This window comes from Planococcus citri, chromosome 1 (assembly GCF_950023065.1).
Source record: "Planococcus citri chromosome 1, ihPlaCitr1.1, whole genome shotgun sequence".
Classification (NCBI taxonomy): Eukaryota; Metazoa; Arthropoda; class Insecta; order Hemiptera; family Pseudococcidae; genus Planococcus; species Planococcus citri.
This window is the reverse complement of record NC_088677.1, coordinates 2,573,720-2,598,780: the sequence shown is the minus strand read 5'-3', so window position 1 is coordinate 2,598,780 and position 25,061 is coordinate 2,573,720. Positions and strand designations below refer to the sequence as shown.

At 36.4% G+C, this 25,061-nt stretch overlaps 1 long non-coding RNA gene across 4 annotated transcripts; it reads left to right on the top strand.

The window, feature by feature from the left end:
• Positions 1 to 11,144: 11,144 nt before the first annotated feature.
• On the top strand, positions 11,145 to 21,559 carry LOC135844614 (uncharacterized). 4 transcript variants are annotated; one of them, XR_010558584.1, is made up of 5 exons: positions 11,145 to 11,239; positions 20,245 to 20,397; positions 20,464 to 20,592; positions 20,712 to 20,810; positions 20,963 to 21,559. It is a non-coding gene; the product is annotated as an uncharacterized LOC135844614 (long non-coding RNA). The 4 variants fall into 4 exon arrangements; XR_010558582.1 differs by having other exon boundaries at positions 11,146 to 11,270; XR_010558581.1 differs by lacking the exon at positions 11,145 to 11,239 and having other exon boundaries at positions 18,376 to 20,397.
• Positions 21,560 to 25,061: the final 3,502 nt, after the last annotated feature.

Below are 25,061 nucleotides of genomic sequence, written 5' to 3'. Positions count from 1 at the left end.
TTAGTTTTTTCTTCAATTTAATTTTTAAACACCATTGAGGAGGTTGGTTACAAACAGGGATGGAAGAGCCTTGAATTCAGGGCTCCCGCTCTTGGCTCTGGCTCAGCTCCCCATTAAGTTTTAGCTCTGGCTCGCTCTTGGCTCTTCACTCTTTTTCTTTACATGTGCTCTTTGGCTCCTTGCTCGCTCCTCAATTCTTTCCAACTCCGCTCTTTGACTCTCAGCTCCCTCTTCCAATTTCTTGGCTCCCACTGCAGCTCCTGCTCTGGCTCTTGGCTCTTTAAATTAGAACTTAAAATTCGTGAAAAATGATGAAAAAAATGAAAATATACTGCATTTATTTTCATTTTATTTCTCAATGAGATAACAAACGTAGAAATTATTCATTTTCTTCACAAATGTGAGTTGAAAGTTGAATTTTCAATAAAATTGTGCGCATTTTTCCACTTTTTTTTCTACTTTTAGGGAGCCAAAGAGCCTGAAAAATTTTGTGGGCTCCCACTCGGCTCTGGCTCTTTCCAGGTTAAAGACTCCTTATGTTGATGGCTCTCTTGAGTAAAATAAGGAGCTCTTTTGCAAGAGAGCTCTTGATATTTTTCTGCACTTTCATTTACTTGGCTCTTGGCTCTGGCTCTAGCTCCTCAAAAAATCCGGCTCTTTCAGACTCTGGCTCCGGCTCGCTCCCGGCTCTTCCATCCCTGGTTACAAAGTTAGACAAACGCCACTTTTTCACAAAAATCGAGTTAGGTATTGATTCTTATAATAGGATTTTTAACGCTCTTTTCATTGCCGAGGTCTGTTACTTTCAATATACATATATGTATTATGTAGTACCTACCTACGTAAAAGTATAAAAAACGCGCTCAAAGTTTTGCCTTAGTTTCGAACACAGACATATCCAGGCAGGGAATGAAAACTGAAATAAATTGATTTTTATTTTTTGGTTTTTGGTTTCAGTTTGTTCAGTTTTCACCTCTTGATAATTGGTTTTTGGTTTATAGGTTTTTGGTACTTTTATTTAGTTTTGGGTTTTTGGTTTCAGTTTTCAGTTTTTTATTTTTTTTATTTTTTCTGCCAATTATCACATTAGTAATTATTAGTATTATTAATTATTGTATTCATTTCATTTCTACCAGTCAATTAATGCATAAAAGTCAAAACATTACACATATTTCGAGGATTTAAATTTTAAATTTTTTATACTTATTTGGTTTTTGGTTAATTGGTTTTGATCAAATATTTCTCATTTTTGGTATTGAGTTTTGCACAAAACAAATTTATATTTTCAGTTTTTCCTTCATTTTTGGTTTTTGGATTTTTAACAGTTTCAACCCCTGTATGCAGAATATGTCTGTTTTTGTAACTAAGATGAAGGGATATGTCTCATTTTGAAACTATGATAATGTTCACATGTCCGTGTTTGAAACTAAGGCAAAACTTTGATCGCGTTTTTCAACTTTTTATATGTACTATTTTGAAACCAAGGGACCTCAGAAATGGAAAGAGGGTTAAAAATCCTATACGCATCAAAACCTAACTGATCTAGACAGCTTCACTTTCAAATTATCTTCATCTTAATTACAAAATTAGACAAGTGCATTTTCAGGTTCATTTTATTAGTGGTGGGGGGGGGGTGGAAGGATATTTTTCGTATTTTTGTTACTCAGTATCAATCACTACAATTTGCCAAATATCTCCTGCCTTTACGATGCTGCATATTTTTGTAACAAATAACATGGATTTTCTCTAAATCAACCCTGTGGCGTTTGTCCAACTTTGTAACCAAGCTCCTCAATTAAAACCTGTAGGCTGTAATGTAATAGAAAAAGATCCTCTCTTCGTCCCTCAAGAAAGTGAAATTTTACAGGAGAGTGATTTTCTTTTTTTCAAAAACTTGATTCATTATTTTCATCAACTTATACCTAATTAATTGTAAGGAATGAATAGCACTTCATTTTAAAGATTTGGTATCGTTGCTTCATTTGGCATAAGAACACTTTGAAAAATAAAATCTTAAAGAGGAAATATTTCAATGTTTGGAGAACATTTTGAGTTACATATATTATAAGTTTATAACCTTTCATTAAAATTGATCGGGAGACAAAAGGAAACGTCCAAAAAAAAAAGTCGTAGCAGTCTGACGCTACGTAAGAGTCAAATTTTTGTGCCAGAAAGATTGAGGGCACTTGAACTACTCGCACCCTCGCTTCGCTCCTGTGTATCGCCTATGTCTGGGGGGGGACTTTGTCCCCCCTACACCCCCTTGACCTTCGCCCAACTGCCTCCTGCACCTGTTTTTTCATGTTCTGCGCTTCGCTTGAACTACTTGCACCTCCCTTCGCTCCTGTGCTTCGCCCAACTACCTCCTCCGCGTGTTTTTTTCATGTTCTGCACTTCGCTTATGTGCTTCGCCTGCGGTCCCCCTCCCCCTGAACCCCCCTTGGGCTTCGCCCAACTCACTCCTTCCGCAATTTTCGTTCTTATCTTATGTTAGTGGGGGGATTTCGTCCCCCCCTGCACCCCCTTGGGCTTCGCCCAACTCTCTCCTTCCGCTGCTTCCTTCTTATATTCGCGGGAGGACTCCGTCCCCCCTGCACCCCCTTGGGCTTTGCCCAACTCTCTTCTTCCTCCTTCAAAAACTTTGGTAACAAACCTGTCTTGACCCTGAAACAGGTCAAATGGGGTTGGAAGGTTGAAACCTGCAAAAGACACTTCGGGTACATCGTCCCATTGTAATGTAAAAATTTGGACCCTCTAGGTCAATTTGGAGGGGCTGTAGGTTTGGCTAAACGTCCAAAAACCCTCAAAAATCCACTCTTTTGACCAGGGCTGCATACCGATATAAGTACCAAAATACCAATACCGGCAAATTTTGAAAAAATTTACGAATACCGTTTTACCAATACCAATTAGCAGACAGATGAAGTACCAATTTACAAAATACCGATAACGTTTTTGAAACGGTATTAATACCAAAATACCAATACCGAAATAATTTTCAATGGTATATTTTGGTATTGGAATTTTGTGGTATTTTGAATTTTTTGATTGATTACAAAATTATAAATAAAATAACTAATAAATTACTCATATTGAAAAGCTTGTAAGTGATAATGATGAACCTTGAACTCACAAATTGAGGTGTTCAAATAGAACAAAAGTGTAATTTCTAAAAAAAATTCAAAAAATTTTGTTAATTTTGGCCTAAAAACACACTTTTTATTCGGTATTATATTGGTACAATACCAATACCAATACCAGATACCGAAAAAAAATCCACAACATAATAAAATACCAATACCAAAATACCAAAATTCGATATCTGTATTGGAGAATACCGAAATACCAATACCATTTTGAGAACTGTATGCTGAATACCAATACCTGGTACCAATACCGTTTATGTTTATCGGTATGCAGCCCTGCTTTTGACCCTGGAGGGCAGTCAAACGGAGTTGGAAGGTTGAATCCTGCAAAAAGCACTCAAGGGGTACCCTCCCATTGTATGCTGAAAATTTGGACCTTCCAGATCAATGTTAGGGGTAAGGGGGTCAAAAACTGGGGTCAAATGTGATTTTTCCCACCTTAATTAAGGTGGGGATGACCTAGGAAGCTGAAATTTGGATATGTTGATCACAATGGGGGTACTGACCAATGGTATGATTTTGGACCCTTTTCATCTATTTGGGGTCATATTATGCTCCTCAAAAAAATGACCTTTCTGTAATTTGCAACTTTGACCCTTGAAACTTCCGGGGTCAATTCTTGATCCTGAAAGAACCCCATTCCCTTAATTTGAGTTGATTTGATCAATTAGAGCAGATTCCAGGTTATAAAATGTGAAAATAACCACTGTGCTGAAACTTATAAGTGAGGCGCATACGGAAAGGGACCTAAGGACCAAAAAAAAAAAAAAAAAAAAGTTCTCTGAAATTGTTGTATGAACTCTTTCCTACAACAATTTCAGAGAACTTTTTTTTTTTTTTTTTTGGTCATTAGGTCCCTTTCCGTAAGCGCCCTCACATAAATACTTAGGTACACATGAAAAGTGGTATTACGCAGTCCATACTAGATAAACCTCAGACTTTTTGCGCCAGGCTGCAAAAAGTCTATTCTGTTTTCACTCTCTACAGGCATTCAAAAACAAACCAACCCAGTGTGTATATGAGCCATGAGGCAGAATACCACTAAAGACCTGCATTATCCGATTTTATGAACTTGGAGTTACATGCACGAGCTATTCGAGTTCCTCACCTCTCTGGAAGTGAATGAAAACATTTTTTTTATGGTGGAAAAAGTCTAGGGAATATCTAAAAAACATACACTCGAGTGGGGAGCCCTCCTTAAAAATTGAAAATTTAATTACAAGCCTAAATATAAGTCTTTCTCCAACCTGATGGAGTATATACCTTCTTTTCATGGCCCAGCAGTGAGCTGCTTTGAGAACACATGGAAAAAATCAAGCGCTCGCTTGCTAGTGCAAACCAAACGTCGGTCCGCAAAAAGTCAGTGAAATGTCATGGGCTGTGTATATGTATGGGTGCAATCTATAGATGCAAACGGTACCTCTACGTCACCTTTTATATACTCACGCGTTCTCTTGGTCACCGAAATCGGTGACAGAGGCGTTTTGCCAGTGACGAAGACGTTTCCCTGTGTATACCAAGTTCAAATGGATTGTTTTCCCCTGAAACGTAAAAGGGGAAAAGTTTGTCCGGTGACGAAAAGGTCATGTATACACCTACTGCATACAGATTTTCAAATTTTTGTTCCATCAACACTGACATACCCTCGACGTCACGGTATAAAACAGTACCTTTTGGTCACCCCTTTTTAAATGCCTCCAGTGGTGTTATATTTTCGTATTTGTAACCAGCACAGTTGTAATCTATTAGGCAAGGCAGCAGGTGACAAAGACGTATAGTCAATATATTTTTAAATAGGTACACGGGGTCATGGAAAAAATTGGTTTAGAATCGGAGGCGAATTGCTACCATTTTTGCAAATTTGTTTGTACATATAAACTAAATGCATTTAAATCAAGTGGGGAAAAGAGTGGAAGCACTATTACAACTGTGCTGGTTACGAATATGCTATAAATACACCACCTGAGGCATTTTAAAAGCTGGTGACCGAAAGGTACTGTTTATGTACGGTGACGTCGAGGATACTTAGGTCCATATATATATATAAAATCTGACACACCGGGAATCGTCTAGTTACGTAGAGCTCAAAACGTCGAGAACTATCAAAATTTTTGACCCCCGACCTTTTTATCCAAAGTTGGACCTACCGCAATAGCCATTATTTTTTACAAAAATTTGGCTAAAAATTCTTGTCAACGAAGTTGTGGAGAATTAAATTTCCAATCGACATAATGTCGTTAGTTTTTATCTAGAGTGCTTAGTTTTTCAAAACAATAAAAACTGTTTTTCAACACTTTCTATGTAAGGTGCACTGGGGGAAGTCAGAATTCGGGGTAAGTTAGAAAACTTGCGGTAGCACCTAGAGGTTTATATCTGGCAAACTGCCACTAAAGATGACTTGAGGGTACTACCCCTACTTCATCACGGCATAAAAATTTTCGCGATTCAGTTTAATCTTAGATGTCTTTGGTTCAATTGTATTTTGTTGTTGTTTTGTACCTACATGTTTTGAATTTGTTCTAAATACAAACTTTCTATTACTTAGTTTTTCGCATATAGCGGACGAACCGTGCGTCCTAGTGAAAATCTGATGAGAGTAATCTCAAAGAGAATTAAATTCTCTACAATTTTGTTTATATGCAATTTTTCTAGTGCGCTCCGTTTGTGATCTACGCCTCTGCAAAGTTAAGCCTGTTCCGACTTCCCCCGGGGGAAGTCAGAACAGTTTATATTTTATTCCACTGAGCGAAAGCTACTGTGTCAATCACGCTCAAATTTTCACCATTGGTTAAGAACCCTTATGGGAACCTACATAATAAATTTGAGCCATATTTGGTTCATTAGAAGGGGAGTAACAGCTGGTCAAAGTTGAAATTGCGAAAAATCATTCTGACTTGCCGCAGTGCACCTTACAAAATGTACTTACTTAGGAAAGGCGGAGTTTTTCGAGATGTGCCCTTATAAATAACTCCAAACAACTTGCAATGTTGTTGGGATTTTGAGTTAGGCCATTTGCATTTTTACAAAATCTAGATAATGTACCCAACTCAAAGTGTTAATTTTGGTTGAGGGGTGGGGGAGGGGTCATACAAACCCCAAAAATACAAAAATGTCAAAATCAATTTTTTGTTTAGATGTAGGTAACCTTATTACTCCGAAGGTGCGATATGGTCATTCTTGCCTCCGGACAAAAATTGGTATTCAGACATTTTAGACTTCATCTACTTAATAAATTGAAGTGGTGTTTTCTTTGTAACGCCATCACTGCAAAACGGCTGGACGGAAAATTGTGAAAAAATACTCAAAATGTTCAGCGTGATGCGTAGATGGTTGTACTGAAATTTTTTTCGCGATTAGAGGCCTTAAAAAGCTGTAATTAAGCTTCAAAGTTTTGATGACGTCATCTTCGTGACGTCATCAAGAGTTTTCATTTCGCTACCGAATATTTCCGATTTGCTAAGCATTTTACAAAATCATCAAAGCTTCAATTTTTAACATACTTAGAGAATAGGAGATGGAAGGTGGATCTATTCCTGAATAAACTCGAAAAGTACGGGTGAACGCATTGGCCTTGCGTAAGATCAGTTTAAATACAAAAAATTTGATAAGTAGGTATATCCAGAATGGTTTAATGTTTTTGTTATGGGAAGAATTTGATTTTTTGGCTTAAAAATTTCAAAATTTAAGTGATTTATTTGTAGAAATTTTAGTTTTGAAAAACATAAGCAAAAGAACACAATCGAATTTAGGGCAAAATCTCTCAAAATTTTGTATTTCGATAAATAAAAAAACTTTTTTTTCCTGGTAAATAGATCCCTTTATTGGGACTAATTTAAAAAATTTAACGACTTCGTCGAATCTGGAAAAACGTTTTCAAGATTTAACAAATTTGAGGAGGGAGGTCTATCTAATCAATAGCTTTATCCCCATAGTTTCGTGTATGTCAACATTGAATAAGGGCCAAAAAGTAACTAGAAGCTTCAAAACGAGTTGGAAGCCCTTGCACTAGATTTCATAGGGTATTGAAATTAGTTTGCAGATTGAATTTTGGTTTTCTAAATCCACTTGATGAAATTTTGTGGAAACAAATTTCAAAAATCTGTAGAAGGGTCTTAAAATGTTTAAAAAATCGATGGAGGCTACAAAATGACTCGAACCCACCGATTGGGAAGATTCGCAAATTGATAAAAAAATTCAATCGCAATGCTGCAATTCAACTACAACGATTCACTTTTGTTTTGAATACGATTCAGAGTCTGATTCTGAATCCGATCCAAAATCCAATGTAATGAAATAAAGCAGAAATGCAGCGATTCGAATCGCACCATTTCTAATTTTGACCATAGACTCAAGTTGGAAGGTAGATATGGTCCACTGGACTTCAGATTTTCAAAAATGCCATCCAAATTTGGGATTCGTCCAGGAGAAATGGACCTTAGGGTGAAATCACAAATTTCATCAATTTTTTATAATTTCGCAGTAACTGCGAGATGGTATATAAAAATTTGAACTAAGTATTCCCTGCCCGGAGGGCGGGTAATTTTGCTTGTAGATTACTATTTTGAGAATATATACATACACGGCGATAAGGTTTGGCCTCCGGTGTTGATGTTTTTGCCTCCGATTTGGGTGCAAAAAGGAGCGTAAGTATACATATTGAAACAGAGGCGAAAAAGCCGCGCTTAAAAGATATACCTACCTACATACAAATAGGTTCACAACAGTATGCTTATGAACTCATTTGCCGGTTAATCTTGCATAAAAAAGCGAACCAGTAGGTTTACGAGCCTAGCTCACTCCGTAAAGGTTATAAAGTTACTTACATGTACCTACATAACAAGTCAGCAACCTGTTTCAAACTAGTTTTGTTAATGTTCGCTACGCTCAGTAATTGTTTCCCGGAGATGTTTGCTAGATGTAGTACTAACCCTTGATTATGTATTAATTAAATGAATGGGAATATTCATATTTTATTTATCTATGCCTAACATTAAGTAATGCAAGCAGCATTTACAAAATCATCTAATTAAATTAACAGAAGTGCATTACGAGTAGGTGTATCTGAACATTGTAGTAAACTTACTTTTACCTAAATGAGAATGGTGCAAATTGGAGAACAATCCTAAGACTTACGTTTTATAAAATAACTTAAGGTAGGAAAATATTATGAAGATTTGCTACGACAGCGACTGTACTTTATCAGAAAAACGTGATCCTGATCCATTAATAATTGATATTTTACCACACTGCGGCATCTGCTTCTGAAAGAATTAATTTCCCATCACCATTCCTATCTGCTTTAGCGAATTTCTTTTCAAAATCGTATGTTAAAATGCGTAATCTTTTGTAGTATTTCCGCAATTCTTCACGGTCGATCTTAAGATTATCGTTTTTGTCTACATCCTCAAAATCGCGATCTCTGAAATCTTCATCCAAGGAAGCTATTGAATTTACAAATAAACACGACAAAATAATGAAAACACAAGTGAAACAACTTGCTGAGAAATACATCTCACTGTTCAATTTTCGTTTGAGTAGGTACAGGTAGGAAGAATAACACTGAAGAACTGAAAAATGTTACCAACATATACCTTCATATGGATTAACGATTGTAGATATACTTGGCTATTCACATTATTTCTTAATTAACTTGTATCGTACGTAAGTATTAAACGGCTCATTAAATTTGAAAAAATCGGTGAGTAAATCCATACAAGTACGATAGATACTGCTTAAGTACCTAGTTATAATTGATTAAACGCTAAAATTGGTAGTAACATTTCGTTCGCTATATCACTGTGTATAGGTGTAGGCCAATACTTAGGGTCAATCAGAAGAATTTGGAAGGTCTTTGATTTTTCTCAAATGCAAGCATGTTGTTGGTTTTGAATTGAAACTCACTCAAAAAAGCATTAGTCATGTACGCAACCAGAAGCAGGGGGATGAGCAATGCTACCTCGCTCAAACCACTCCCATTAAAAAAATACCTGGTTTTACTGGTTTAGTTTGAAACGCCAATACCCTGAAAAAAATGCGTTTTGAGACGCCGAATTTCACTGCGCGATCCGTTTTTTAATAGAGAAGTCAATTTGAAGGAAATGAACGTAACTTTTCAACAAGTATACACTTCAGAAAATTTAAAAATAATTTTTCAAGGGTGTGTGTACCTACTTTTTGTTGGAGAAGTACCCTATAACCTTTTTTTTTAATCCTCCCTACAAGTCCGCAAATGTTCGCGAAAATGACATTTTTTCAACTGACAAAAACTTTTGAATTTTGCGCGAAACTTATGTAATTTGGAAAAAATTCGTAGTATCTACCTAGGTACCTGAATTAATAGTGGACATTGAATGTATTCTAACCCCAAATTTTCGGCTGCTGAAGTTGATACTTACGAGTATTTTTATGTTTCAGAACGATTTTTCGATTTTCACGGTAACAATTTTTAAAAATTGTTCAAAAATCAAAAAATCGCCAGAGCACTGAAATATAAACTTCAGCAGGAGAAAATTTCACCGTGAGCTAGTTTGACCATATGTATTAAAATGCCCAAATAATATGAGAGGTTTAGGCATGCGAACTGCACCGCCTTTTTTTAACCAAAAAATTGCAATGTGAAAATCGAAATATCAACTTCAGCAGCCGAAAATTTGGGTTTAGGCTATATTAGATGTCCTCTATATTTAATGGTGTAAGAATCGTTGAAATTGGTGAATGTCACTTGGGGCACCTTCCCTTGTTAGTTCTGAGCACGTTTTCTGATTACAAATTTTTCATAGAAACATTAACAACATAACGACATTTTGACCTTTTTCGGAAATGGTTTTTGAAAATTTGGAACTGACGAGGGATGGTGCCAAAATCACATTTCTGCATGTAAGATCCAAAATGTAGGGAATTTTTCAAAAAACAACTTTCATTTCATGATTTTTCTTGTATGAACAATATTTAAGGTAGTGGGGAGTTTTCAATTGTGGATGGCGGGCCCTCGGGAAAGAGATAGGGGCAGAGATTGAAATATCAGCATGAATTTCCTTGTTTCAATTTGAAAAGTAGGTAATAATCAGTCATAAAATCGCGTTTGACGTCTAAATCGACCGTATTTTCAATTAAAATAGCAAAAAACGCGGATTCGTAACTTTTCAACAGCTTGTGTAGGGGATGGGGGTGTTAGCGGGAGCCAAATCAAAAAACCAATTAGGCCATTCCATTCGTCACGTAATCTAGAATCGCACCTTTTGCATGCTACCCGTTTTCGAAACAAAGGAAGACCGATGCTTTTAAATTTAAAAAACAGCGTTTTTTCCCCTGAAAGACCCTACTTTGTGCGACCATCATTCCACCGTAGGGGCACTTGGGGGCTGAAATTTTTTTGGGTAAATTCAACTCAAAATCTCCAACATACTTCAGAAGACTCGGAATTTTTCTCGTTCCCCTAGTTGAGTAATAGGTAACTAAGTAGATAGGCCTATGTACATATTTATTATTTTTGATGCCAAAATAGGTGAGCTGATTTTTCGGGATTTGACATTCTTCTAATTTAATTGTTAATTTTCTAAAAATTTCATTTTCCAAAGTGAAAAACTTTGCCGCGATTAGCGCTAGCGAAGAGGGGGCGAAAGTTCTCGTCAATTTTTTTTTACAATTTTACAATAATTAGGGAACAGTATTGGACACAGCTAGAGCGAGCGCGAAAGCTTTCGAAAAACAAAAATGTATGATGCTAAGAAGAGGTAGGTACTTAGAACGAAATTATTTTAGGTTGGGATTATCTTTACATTTTTCAGGAGAAGAGTTGGTTTTTGAGTGGTTGATAACAGCGACATGACTTCATATCGCTGTAGGTACCTAATTCTTGAGAATGTTAATTTTCCGTAATACGTAATAGGATGATTAAAATCGCTTTAGTTGATCACTTCTATGAGTAATTAAAAAATTTATCACCTACATTCCATAAAATTTATTATTTAGTACCTACTACCTAGTAGAACACATGATGATTGGATAATGATTTAAATCCCTGCGCTTATATAAAGAGAGACATGTTGGGGAACTATTTAATCACATTTCCAATTTTGTGTTATATAGCTACGGTGCATATTTGGAGCTTTCAAACATTAAAATGTGCTCTTATATGAATTTTATTTTTGTTTATATTGTATTGAGTTTTTCATGCTTCTATGGGGCAGATAGTCACTGTTGTGAATTTTTATGTAAAGGTACTCATCGCACCAGCACTGGCAGTTATAATTTGTGTGGCGATTGTACTCCAAGCACTCCTCATTGCGCTCATGGACAATGTAACGCTTTTGGATGCAATTGTAACGGACCGTGTCGAACAGGAAAGTGTGTTACAAATTGTTCTGCAGCAGCGCAAATCAGAGGAAGAAGAGATATCTCATTCAGAAGAGTAAATCTATCTCACATGGATTACATAATGAAGCACGCTGACCAAGATCACGATGGTAGACTCCAATTGGATGAATCGATGAACTACTTGATAAATATTGCAAAATTTGCCGTTTCGAGGGATGCTCTTGTTGCAGAGCTCATTAAATTGGATCGAAATATGGATGGATTTCTGATTCCTTCTGAGATTGATCCTCCCAAATAAGGTACCTACCTATACAATGAATAGCGTTCCACCCAAGCCTTATCATTTCGTAAATTATTTTGAATGATTGTGTCACCTGTGTCCTTGCGATCTCAACATTTTTTATGTACGGTATTTATGTATTTACTTATTTATTTTTGTTAATGGTACATTCGTTTATCAGCTGGAATTCTGTTCAAATGATCTTTTTAAAATTCTACAGTGCGATAGTATTAAGAGCTGAGTTTTTTGGAAGAGCAAAATGCATTACTCTTGCAGATCTGAAAGTTATTACATACAAACCATTGATTTTTCATTAGCTTGTGTACTCACATTTTCAACACATCCTACTGTAGGTAATTAAGTATATTTTGATTAAATTGAGCTACGAAAAATTGAAACAAAAAACTGGTAACTACCTAATCAAAAGAATCGAAATCTTTTTTGAATATTCCTAGAGATTGTGTGATCGTATGTACTTACGAGATAGGTATATAAAATGGATTATAGACCTTATTGATAATCAATCCCCTATTCTCTTCTTTATTAATCAATTTTTTTATCGATTATTTATCATTGTAGATTTTGGATAATTGACTGACAAAGCGACAATGAGTGCAATAATGATGTGATGCAATGTGCCTTAATGACATGTCTTTGTATCATTACAAGAATAATATCATTTTCTCCAATTCAAGGCAAGAAAAAAAAATATAAAAAAGTCTAGCAGTCAAACGACAACATAAGAGCGATTTTGTTGTGAGAATTTCATGGTAATATGTACTTCTATGCTGTAATGGTTTTCACACTATAGGGCGGAGATGACTTAGGAAGCTGAAATTTAGATTTTTGGACACTTTTTCATGAATTTGGGTTTACATTATGACGTATAGGTATGGCTATTTTGCTTCTAATATGTGATTAGGTAGATAATCTGTACGTCATGTCGGATCATTATATGGATGGATGTTGGAAGTCGTGAGAGTGGGGGGGGGGAAATTGCATCGGACGTTTAGGTAGGAAACTACATAAACTAGGGATTGTTATTATGTATTTTTGAAGAGATTAGAACGGTCGTTTGTCATTTTCACTTTCGCGTATTCGAGTATATTTTTACAAGTTTTGTAATGTTTTTATTGTAATATTTCGATGAGATTATAATGGGTTAACTTGAATAATTGAATTTACGAGTTATTTATTTTGCAAATTATGAATTCTCAGTTTCAATTATTCGAATATGAGTGATAAAATGGAGTAAATTGTGGTAGAGTCTGGTGTGCCGGCCCAGAGATGACTTGTTCATCTTCTGTGGCATAATGGTGTGAATTACTCTTCCTCAATAAGAGTTTGGGTCTACAATAGGTATAGTCAAGGTAAATGACTGGTGTCTTAAATATTTTTATTATATAGGTCAAGGTAAGGATCTCATTAAATAATTAACCCAATTGACAAAAATTTGGATAAAAATGCTAGATAATAGCTAGCTAATCACGCTACAATTGCGCTAGCGCACTAGCGTGATTTTGGGACTCTCCGCTAGCTTTTTTTCGCTAGTGTTTCACGCTAGAAAATCACTAGCAAAAAGCTAGCGTGTTCGTTAAAAGAAAGCGAGCCTCAGCTAGGAAAAAGCTAGCAGAAAGCTAGCGTTTTGTGCAGTTTTCGGATTTTTTCTAGCGATAAAAACGCTAGCAGAACATGTTGCTTCTTTCTCAGCTCGCTATACGCTAGCATTCCACTAAATAAAATAATAATCACCCATTAAAGTCAAAATTTTATTTTCAAAAATTAAAAGAGTGGGGTTAGGTATCCTCAATTTTGAGTATTACATCACGTCTGAATTCTCCTCGTCACAACGAATTTTTTAAGACCTAATTTTCCTACGAAAATTTTCCTACCTAATTAACGGGGATTCGAACCAGCGACCCTATGTTCCTAACTACCTACGCTTAACGACATGGCCACGACTGAGGTATTTGATTCAGGCCCTCCAAGTATTGATTGGTGTATCATTGTACAAGTTTGTAATGTGGCATTTATTGGATTGCAGTGTGTGAATCAGTGTTTCTGATTGCCAATTTTTTTAAGAAGAATGTTCATTATCAATCATTTATCTATCAATTGAATTTTCAGTTAGGTAGGTAGACCTACCTACTTAAAACCTCAATAAAAAATTGAAAAATATGTATCCAAAAAAGAAGGGTCATTGGGAAAAGTGAGGTAGAAAGCTAAATATTGGTATACCGGTCCATTTTTATGTGCTGAACACGAATCCGATGAGTCCCCTCTCGTCCCTGGTGAGCGTTCTCCCCTAGTGTGGATTTAAGCCCCCCCCCCAAAACCAGTTTTTTGCAATTTTCTCCCCCGCATTGCATTTTAGCGAAAAATATGTGGCTTGATAAAAGAATCTACGTCAAATTTTCAATCTAGTGATATATCAACTTTCCTTCTACCCCCAAGGGGGCCGGAGCTGGAACCATTCAAATGAGAGGGGTTGTCTAAAAAACACAAAAATCTATCGGCGCATAGGAGGGGTGAAACGGCCACCGAGAGCGTTCGGGTTGATACTAGCATGGAAGGTGGGTACCATCGAGAAGCTACCGCGTGAAAAATTTTAGATCCACACCACCTTCCCTTTTTGGGGAACCCCCCCTTTTTTGAAATTTTAATAACACTTTTCTCAGCTCCATTTCAACCGATTTTGAAAATTTTTCTGGAAGTTATGTATATCCTTGGTAGGTATCTCCACAAAAATTTTCAACCCCCTCCCTTCATATTTACCACTCAAAATGGTGTTTTTTTCATTTTTTTATGCCTATTAACAATCAAGATGGCAAGGTACAATTTTGGAAACACTTTTCTTGGATGTATGTTTGGCCCCCGAACATCATATACTATATTAGAAATTTTTTCTTGGGTGCTCCGTGGTGAGAACTTGGAATAATGTATCGTAGGGGGTGGGGGTGAAATGGGAATTTAGAGGAAAATAATTATCAATGAGTAGGGTATCGTTTTCATATGATTCAATACCGCTGAGCACGAATATGACCTCAGATTTTCTGCTACACTCACCTACCCCTCTCCAGAGCCCCTCAGCCCCCTCAATTTTTACGATTTTTGAAATAAAGTTGTATTGATGACATTGGTTTCATTGCTATGGGAAAATTACATAAGTGCATTGTTATTGTACATAAAATTTCTCGTAGAATGAGTTACAGCACATGACTCCCTCCGAGGGGGTGGGCCCTTGATTTTTTTTCTACACAGAAAACGTAACCAATCTGTATGCGTACTGCACTGTATAGTATAGGGCGGCGGGTCGAAAAAAAACGTAGGTCTCGGAATTTTCTGAAATTCACATATGTGGTTCCTTCTGAGTTGAAACCACCCCAGAAAAATTTTTATCCCCCCGCGGCACCATGGGGCTGAGCCACGTGGCCTCAAAGTGGGGCCATTTTAGCTAAAAATTCACTTTTTCAGGTTTAAAGCTCCAAAATCGATTTTTAAAATTTACGGCTAGCACTCAATTTGTAGAGTTTGAGATGCTGAATTTCCCTGTGGAGTTCGTTTTTTTATTCGGTGGTCCCTTTACGTCTCCAACAAGTCCTTGAAAGTACAAAAATAGCTGATTTTAAGGTGTCACAAAAACGTTTCCGCGAATTTATGCCCAAATGGTGTTTTATAGGGGGACATATCGATGTAGTAAGTTGTAAATGAATCGGTGGGAACGGAAAGGTAACATGTCACATTTTTGGAAAAAAAAATTTTCACGGATATAGGGGTTTCAAAGTACGGCGGATCGACTGGTGATGTCAGATTTCCGCAAAACTGCCGGGAAAGTGGTATTTGGGCGCAGAAAAAGAGCGGATCCGCATTTATGGCTTTTTTGTAAAATTTTTTTGATTCCTTGAAAAATAACTAACATTTTTGAGAAGACCATTTTTTGAAATTTAAGTTAATCTCTGAACTGAAAAATGATGAAAAAATTAACAACTTCGGCAAAAAGTCTTAGAACTCAAGGGGTTTTTGGTCAATTTAAACGAGATAGCAGTCTAAATGATGTACTTAGATGTAGAATCAAGCCCCATTCGTGCCCGAGCAATTTCAAAAGAAATTTTGTCGATTGGGTGCAGAAAGGGTCTAAGTCCCATTTGTTTAGGCAGCAACAGCGCCGGCGCACGTGAATATTTTTTTTTTCTAAACAGAGCTAAAAATTGTGTCTTGGGGTCCACTTTCAATGACCTTAAGCATGTTTATTGTTTACCAAAAATTTTTGATTTTCAAATAAATCAGTTTTTTGTTATTCCTGAAAAGTGCGAAAATGGACTTAGGCCCTTTCCGTACCCACTGATTCAAATGTAGTCGAGGGGTTAAATTTAGAATCATCAATATGCCCTCAGATCGCTGATAGGGTACATGATTCAAGTTTTATACAAGATTTTAGGATTTTATCAATTTGAAAATTTGATCAGATTGCATCTACATACCTACTTTTTTCATGTTTTCGAAAAAATTTTCATTTCATTTTTTAAAAATTCAATTTTGAATGACATTATGTATCTTGGAAGTACATACAGAAAACCTTTTTTGAAAAATGTACGAAAATCATTTGAAAATATCAAAAAGTAATAGACTATCAAAAAACGACAAAAATTTGAAAAAATGTCTCATTTGGGTAAAATTTTGCAGACTGCTTAGATTATTGCAAAAAGTACCTACCAAGAATTAATCGGAAATTCTTAAAAATGAATGATTTGTCAAAACTGCAGAAAGTGTGATAATATACATACACTTGTCAAAATTGAGCCAAAAAAACTATTTTTATTTTCAAAATTCAAAGAACGAATTAACATTGAAAATTAAAAAAAAAAAAACAAAAAAAACTCAAAGACCACAAAAATCCTTGTTTCATTCCACTTTAGGCATCGCGTTGATGCTCCTCAATTTATTTTAGATTTTTGTCGTAGGTACTTTTTGATATTCTCAAATGATTTTCGTACATTTTTCAAAAAAGGTTTTCTGTATGTACTTCCAAGATACATAATGTCATTCAAAATTGAATTTTTAAAAAATGAAATCAGAATTTTTTCGAAAACATGAAAAAAGTAGGTAGATGCAATCTGATCAAATTTTTGCCTTATTTACTACAAGTTAACAATGATGACTCATTTCCTGTTGATAAGATAAGCACTTCTGAGAATTATTACACAACATGTCTGTAGGTAGAAGTTGGAGTGGGGGTAATGAAAAAATATATAAATAGGAGTGCACTGTTCATTAGAGGTCACAACTCATTGGGATCTCATACATGACGGATGTGTTTTGTGCGCGCATCCCCTACTCCTTTTTTCCTACTATTTGATTAGGAGTGGGGTTATTGAAAAATCTATAAATAGGAGTGCACTGTTCGTTAGCAGTCACAACTCATTCTGATCTCATACATGACAGATGTGTTTTGTAGAACTGATCTCATACATGATGGATGTGTTGTGTGTTACTCATAGCCTAGGCAAAATGCAATTTGACCTGGGCATAATTGGGATCAAAGGTTTTTTTGGTGAATATTACCTAGGATGGTGTGGTGAACAACATACTAAAAGCCCCCGCCCCTACCCCTCGAGCTACCCCCCCCCCCCACAGTGGATCAAAGCCCCCCAAAATCAGTTTTTTGACAAAAAATTCTGAAATGTCAACTTTTGAGTAAAATGAGCACTGATTATTTAATCTTCTCTCAAATACCTATCAAATGAGCTATCAATCAACTCCCTAGCCCCAAGGGGGGTGGCGCTACGACCCCTAAAAGTGATGTGATTTCAATAAGTTCACATTTCATGACTTTGGGACTTGGAACCTGTTCTAATCGATAAAATAAAGTCAAACTTGGGGAATGAGATTCTTTTGGGACATAAAGTCGACCCCTAGAGTGGGGAGGGTCAAATTCGAAAATTACGGAAAGGTCATTTTTTTGGAGGGGCATAATATAGCCCCAAATGGATGAAAATGGTCCAAAATTGTATCATTGGTCAGTACTCCCATTGTGATTAACATATCCAAATTTCAGCTTCCTAGGTCATCTCCACTTCTTTTAAGGAGGAAAAAACCGAAAATAGGGATAAAATGAGGGGTTTTTTACCTTAATTCCGCCTTAAATGGGGCGGGGATGACCTAGGAAGCTGAAATTTGGATATGTTAATCACAATGGGAGTACTAACCAATGATACAATTTTGGACCATTTTCATACATTTGGGGCCATATTATGCCCCTCCAAAAAAATGACCTTTCCGTAATTTTCGAATTTGACCCTCCCCACCCTAGGGGTCGACTTTATTTCCCAAAAGAATCTCATTCCCCAAGTTTGACTTTATTTGATCGATTAGAACAGGTTCCAAGTCCCAAAGTCATGAAATGTGAACTTATTGAAATCACATCACTTTTAGGGGTCGTAGCGCCACCCCCCTTGGGGCTAGGGAGTTGGTTGATAGCTCATTTAATAGGTATTTGAGAGGAGATTAAATAATCAGTGCTCATTTTACTCAAAAGTTGACATTTCAGAATTTTTTTGTCAAAAAACTGATTTTGGGGGGCTTTGATCCACTGTGGGGGGGTTAGCTCGAGGGGTAGAGGCGGGGGCTTTTAGTATGTTGTTCACCACACCATCCTAGACAATATCCGCAAAAAAAAACTTTGATCCCAATTATGTCTGGGTTCACCCATTTTTTCCCGCTATTTGACTAAGCTATTATACTAAGTAAGTAGTTTTATTTAGGTTAAGTAACTATAGGTCAAGGTCATTGACCTAGGATTCTATATCCAATAATTTTTATGGTACACTTATGGGCTAAGACATTGACCTAGTATATTATAAAATTATAGGATATAGAACAACAACAACACTTCCTGGTGAAGGTCATCAACCTAGTGTCTTATAAAAACTTTTGTATAGGTGTCACTATAAGACACTCCAACAACAACAAACTGCAACTGCAACAACAACAACAAACAACAACAACAAACTGCAACTGCAACTGCAACAACAACAACTATAATGCAGGTGTCTTATAGTGACACCTATACTACTTGTGTTTGTAAGCATTATCCAATGCACAAAATTCCAAAATTACCAGTTTTTGAAATCAAAATCCAAAAATAAATCAAAGTAGGTCTAGGTACCTATTCAAGTATTGTGTTTTCTGCACAACTCAGCGGTTTTCCCAAAAGAAATTTTTTTCTGTTGAGTACATGAATTTTGAGTTGAGTGAAAAATATGCCAATAGGTTTTTAATAGATATGCCTATGAACTTCAACCAAAATTTTAAATTTCCAAATCAAAAACAAAATCCTCACAACATTTGACCCCCTTCATTGCAATTTTGTAATGATATAAACATTTTTCTTTTATTTAAAAACTCTAAAAAGTTGTTAAAAAACAAGAACAGTTACTTACTTACGGCTAAATGTTGTGTTTTAGAGCACCTATTACCTGAGTACCTATTAATTTTTTTCTTTGAGAATCTTAGAACTTTTTTAGAATATTAAAAGTTTAGATAGCAGTAGCACCAACTGTACTGAACATTTATTTAAAGTTGATTTTTGTAAAATCTAACTGTTTTTTAGGGTGTTTCAAAAAGTACAAGGTACAATAACATTATTGTGAACAATTTCTGAGAAGGCAAACGAGTTCAAGAATCAACTGTCTAAAAAGAGTCATTGATTTGGAGTTCACTTTTATTACCTAAGTACATACATTTAAAAAGTTTTAAAAGAATTGAGTTGGAACTCTCTTCAAAATCAGTCGAATCAACTGGTCTGAGGAGTAGATTCATTTTCAAAAGGAGTTAGCTCAACCCGGCCCCAGAACAATCAAAATTAACTTGAGCACAAATTGTTGAAAATGTAAGTAGGTAAAATTGATACAACATGGTCTTGGTAATCGTCGTTTATTGTAGCCTTTGCCTTATTCAGGAGGATCAATCTCGGAAGGAATCAGAAATCCGTCCTTATCTCGATCCAGTTTGATGACCTCTGCAACAATATCAGCTCTCGGAATTGTTAATTTCATAACATTGGTCATGTAGTCTATCGATTCATGCAAATTGAGTCTACCATCATGATTTCTGTCCGCGTGCTTCATTATGTAATCCATGTGAGACAGGTTTTCTTTGCTATATATGGTACCTCTTCTTGTTCTATTTTGCGTTGCGGCACTACAATTAGTATCACACTTTCCTGTTCGACATGGTCCTCGACAATAGCATCCAAAGGCATTACAACCTTTTAATGAACAAAAAGGAGTACTTGCAGTACAGTCGCCGCATATGCCATAAGGAACATTATTATAAGTACCTTCACAGCCTGCCGTACAACAGTGGCTATCTGCCCAATCGAAACATGAGAAACACAATACAATAATAACAGAAAAACTGATATACGAACACATTTCAATATTTGAGTGTTTAAAAATACAACACAAAAGATTAATGTAACACCAAATTGAATAAAAAGAAAAGATTGAACAGCATTCTCTTAAATGACCAATTATATAAGTGTAGCGATTCATATCGTTACTCATTGCAACTTGCAATATACTAGCGGTAGAGTTGTCCGCCCCACCTACCCAATAGTTTCAAACGCGTACCTGTGTAAAACCAGCATATTAACCAGTAGGTAACGGCGCATGACGATAAGCAATTCAATGGAAATGGAATGTGATAAATCTTTAATTACAGAATTAATTGATTAAAACGGATTAAATCGGCCAATACTTGTTTGTTGGTTTCTGAGAAGAAAGATTTTGAGTGCTGCCAACGGTTTTTAACTCAAAGGTCAAAAATATAGGAAATAGGCATAAACAAAGCGTAGGTAGCCGAGTAAGCCAATCACATTTTTTCATTCTTGAAAGATTCGGACTGGCCAATCATTTATTACCTATGTTTATTGACAACGAATTAATTATTATTATTAATTTTAACTACAGTATGTAAGTATGTACGTATGCCTGCATTCTGCAGATTTCATGCGAAGTCCAACTGGTCAAGTAATTTATGAAGAGCGGGAGTGGAGACTGGAGAGTATGGTATGTATCTACAAATCTATACGTATGTATCTTCTTCCGCAAGGATTTCAGTAGTATTACACGTAAATCCACTTGCAACCAATTTACAACAATTTCAGATTCACTGTACCTACATACCTATAGGCAATTATGTTTCTATGACGTTCACATAGGTGCTGTTTTTCTTCATGGAGTTCACCCAATCCGACGACATGAATTTCGAGTACCTAATTGAGAAAATGGGAATATCTTCAACAATAAGTAATAATGAACATTGCTGTGCGACTCAACTCGAAATTGTGACCACATTTACCAGATTTCGATACTTTATGATATTACCACAACATCTGCAGCCGAAATACATACTTTCATCAGTTCAATCCACGTATGACTGGAATCTCAGGTGCACAAACAGGGATTTGCACAGTTGAAGGATTTCAATTAAACGTTTCACATACGTAGCTCTTACAACACTTCAAGCAATTATTATAATTTCGACCGTCAAAAGGAACTTTAAAATTTGAAAAATTTATAGCATTCGATCTAATAATACTGTAAATATAATGATATTACGTACCACTTGGTGATACTTGCATAAGCTGAATACTCTGAGAATATTACTTACCCCGGCCAAAGGCTATATCAATTATATCACACAATGAGTAAAATGTAGTCACGTGTAAGACACTTTGTATTAAACGTAAAAGAATAAACACAATTAAATACCTTTGAAGAAGGTTTTTAGTATCAACACGATACTTTACACTTAACACTAATTACTTATAATTAAACACAATTAAAACTAATATCATACGCTTTCTTGCCAATTATGGCTATAATACACCACCGAGATTATATCGCGTCGACACGTCCGATCACTACGTACCTCAACAATATAACAATCGGCCGCAGCGCCGCTCCGTGGGCTTGTAGCCCTGTGTCGCGACGCGTGATCAGTGTTACCAACACATATACTTAATCCTATATAACCCTTACAGGTCCGGCATATCTCCCCTCTATCATATGCCCCTTCGTGGCTTTACTCAATGAGTATAACCAGTCGTGGAAAGCACGGACTAGAGAGAGAAAGATATGTCGAAGCTGTAAGGCTGGTCCCTGTGGGAGCAGTCTCTGCCCCTCGTGGTGTTCCACTGCGGGAAATTCGAGGCAGAGTAAATCCAATTTTAGCCCACTGTGCACGTAGCAATACCCCCGAAGCTCCCCTTCGCGACCCTGCACCACCCGCTGTCGCATCCGAAGATACGAGCAACGAATAAGGACAGAATACACGAAGTTGAAAACATCGGGTAAGTATGTACTATCTAGCGACAGAAATCAAGAATAAAGACGTTTTCCCTAAACTAATAATTTTTTCAAACTCCCAAATCGAAAAGGATAGACGAGACAAAGTCGAAGAAGCGAACCGAAAGTTGGATGCTATGCATCAAAGTTGAAGGTACTTGTCGTCTACCTGTGGTAGTAAGTTGCGTCGTACGTCGAGTGTGAAAAAATTACAAAAACTTAGAGCTTCTGAACAATTAACATTTTACAAAATACACTAGAAAATAGGACTGTATCGATGCGTCGACAAATCTTAAAAATAAAACAACTGTCCAAAAATACGCATCGATAAAACAAATTGTCAAATCTTACAAAATAAAACTAAATCTAATCAGTCCTTTCGAAAACAAAATTATAGATAAACAAAAATTAATCAGTCTGTGACCGAATAAAATTACATGTAATCAAATTATAACAATCAGCACAATAATATATCAATCGAAAAATGCAACGTAGCGGAATAGATGATTATCGTCGGATGTTAAAGTTGACTTCTTTGAATACAGATAACGACGTTGAAAACGTTGGCGGAATGTTACCTCGCCTTGGTTGCGATGATGCCAAGTCAGTGGCGACTACGATAATACTTCGACGATTGCTGTTGAGAAAGTTGATTAATAAGGTACCCTGTGGGTAATTTTTACAAAATGTCAATTTGATATCGCTGCGCGATTAGGTTAAAAGGTAATTTCGACTCATTTTTTGCAATTTTACGTTAGTCCACTCGATTTTGGAAAATTAAACAAAGTTCAAAACTACGAAAATAAAAATACGACTTCGAGTGGAAGATTTTTTAATGAAAATTCTGGTGAAAATGGTCCCTAGGTACAAACCTTTTTTGAATTTATCAGTACCTACTTTTATTCGGATAGGTACCTACAATTTGGAAGTTGAAATTATATTTCAAAAATGACCAAAATTTCTATCTTTTCTGAGTCGTACGTAGTTGTTAATTTTCACCAGATTTTATGTATTAGACTGTGTCTAAGTCGTGTTTACGATTGTATCGTATTAGCTCTCTGGCATGTCAGCATCTTCGTGGTTGATTGTAGCGTTTGCGCTTTCTTTGTTGCTATTCGCTTCGCCTTGTTGGCGTTGAGGTTTCGGCGTACTAGTAAGGAAGTTTGCTGCATTTTGCGACTTATTCGGCGATGGTCCTGTGGATCCTTGCGTCGTGTTTATCGGCGCCTGCGGCGCACCAGGGTTTGATGTTGAAGGGTATTCGGAAAATGGAACCGTTCCTGGTTGAACAGTCATTTCCACTCCTTCCTCCATTTTCTCAGGTGTTTTTGGACTGTGTCCGGTGTACTCAGTTTTTCCATCTCTTACAATGGTGAAAGCTGGTTTATCGATCGTTGGGGGTAGCCCTTGGTGTTTTGCAACTTGATAGTTTCCAAATGGTTGCATTTGTTTTGTTTCAGGAGCATGTTGCTGAATAGTTTGATTCAATTCGTCGCAAGCTTGATTGAATCTGGTAGTCGAAATGTTCATCATTTGTTGTCCTCCAGGTATATCAACCATCTTTTGTACCGTTTCCGGTGTGGTTTCGATACCTTCCATTGCAACGTGTTGTTGCGCTTGTTGCGCTTGTTGAGCGTTGAACTGCTCCAAGTTGGCTTGACTAAGTCCAGCTTTTACGAGTGTATTGTCGTTAATTCCAGCTTGTTGCTGACCAATCGGTATGTAATCCGTTCCTGGGCTTTCGAATTGTAATTCGGCTTGTTTTTCCGGAAATTCATCGTCCTGTTGAACAAAATGTTGGGACGATTGCGAGTATTCCGAGGAAGTATCATCGTCGTAATATTGGAAGGCGTCTTCTTCTCCTTCGTTCTCTTCACCTACCGAGCGCACTTTGGATTCCGAAATCTTTTCGCACAAAGTCGTGAAAAATGTTTGGATTTTTCGATAAATCACAGTAAAAAGCAGTTCGCGAAATAATTCGCACAATTACACGTCAAAAGAGACACGTTTTATGAAAAACTTTCAGTTTAAAAAAGCAGAAATTCGCAAAAGTACACGAGCAAGCACATACCCGAACGGAGAACAGAACAATAATATTCGTAAAGTACGGCGTGTCGCTCGATGCAGCCGGTTGTATCGGCTTATCTGAGTCCCCCACCTACTTACTTCTTCTACGTTCGTAGCGTTCGGTTGGCGAAAACGGCGCCGGTCGGGCGGCTGGTTGCGAACCGATCGTGTAAGTGATGTGTTTGTAGTGGTGACTACGATAAGTTCTAGGAATTTCTGCTGTCCAATTGCAAACGTGTCGAGCTATGCTCGATTTCGATTAATTTTACGTCATATTTCAGTTGCTAATTAATATTTCAAAATTCTGTCTCGATAGAAATGTTCCTAATGAGTCTGTGCATCTTTTAGTATAAGAATATTTTTCCTTTGTTATGTAATTTTAATAAAAACTTGTTGTTTTATGTGAAAAAATCTAGTCATGTAATCGGCTGATACAATCATCTCGATCGAATCGGTTTGTGTTGGCTATGTTGCCAAATGTCGCTTTCATCGTGTTCGATGAATTCTCCGAAGTGAACTTGTCTACTTCTGTTTATTCGTTGGTTTTGGAAAAATTTTGACTTCGAATCAAAAAGTGATGCCTGTCGCAATATTAAAATTCAATTTTGGTTCGAAATGTGTTTCAAAATTTTTGAAAAGTCAGTTTTAGGTATTCGCTACGCGAAAATAGTTTTGAGTATTTGAATTTAATTATTCAGTTACGTAGGTATTACTTACCTATTTTGTACCTAATACTTACGTATCGAACTTGTAGTCTTGATGCGAATTTCTCAAATTCGGTTTTCTTCTTGTTGAAATAAATTTATTTACCTGTTTTTGGTTTGTTAATTATTTTTAAGTTTTACCTAAATCAAAGTTTAGTCATTTTAACGTCGTGGAGAATTTTTATTCAAATATTTTACA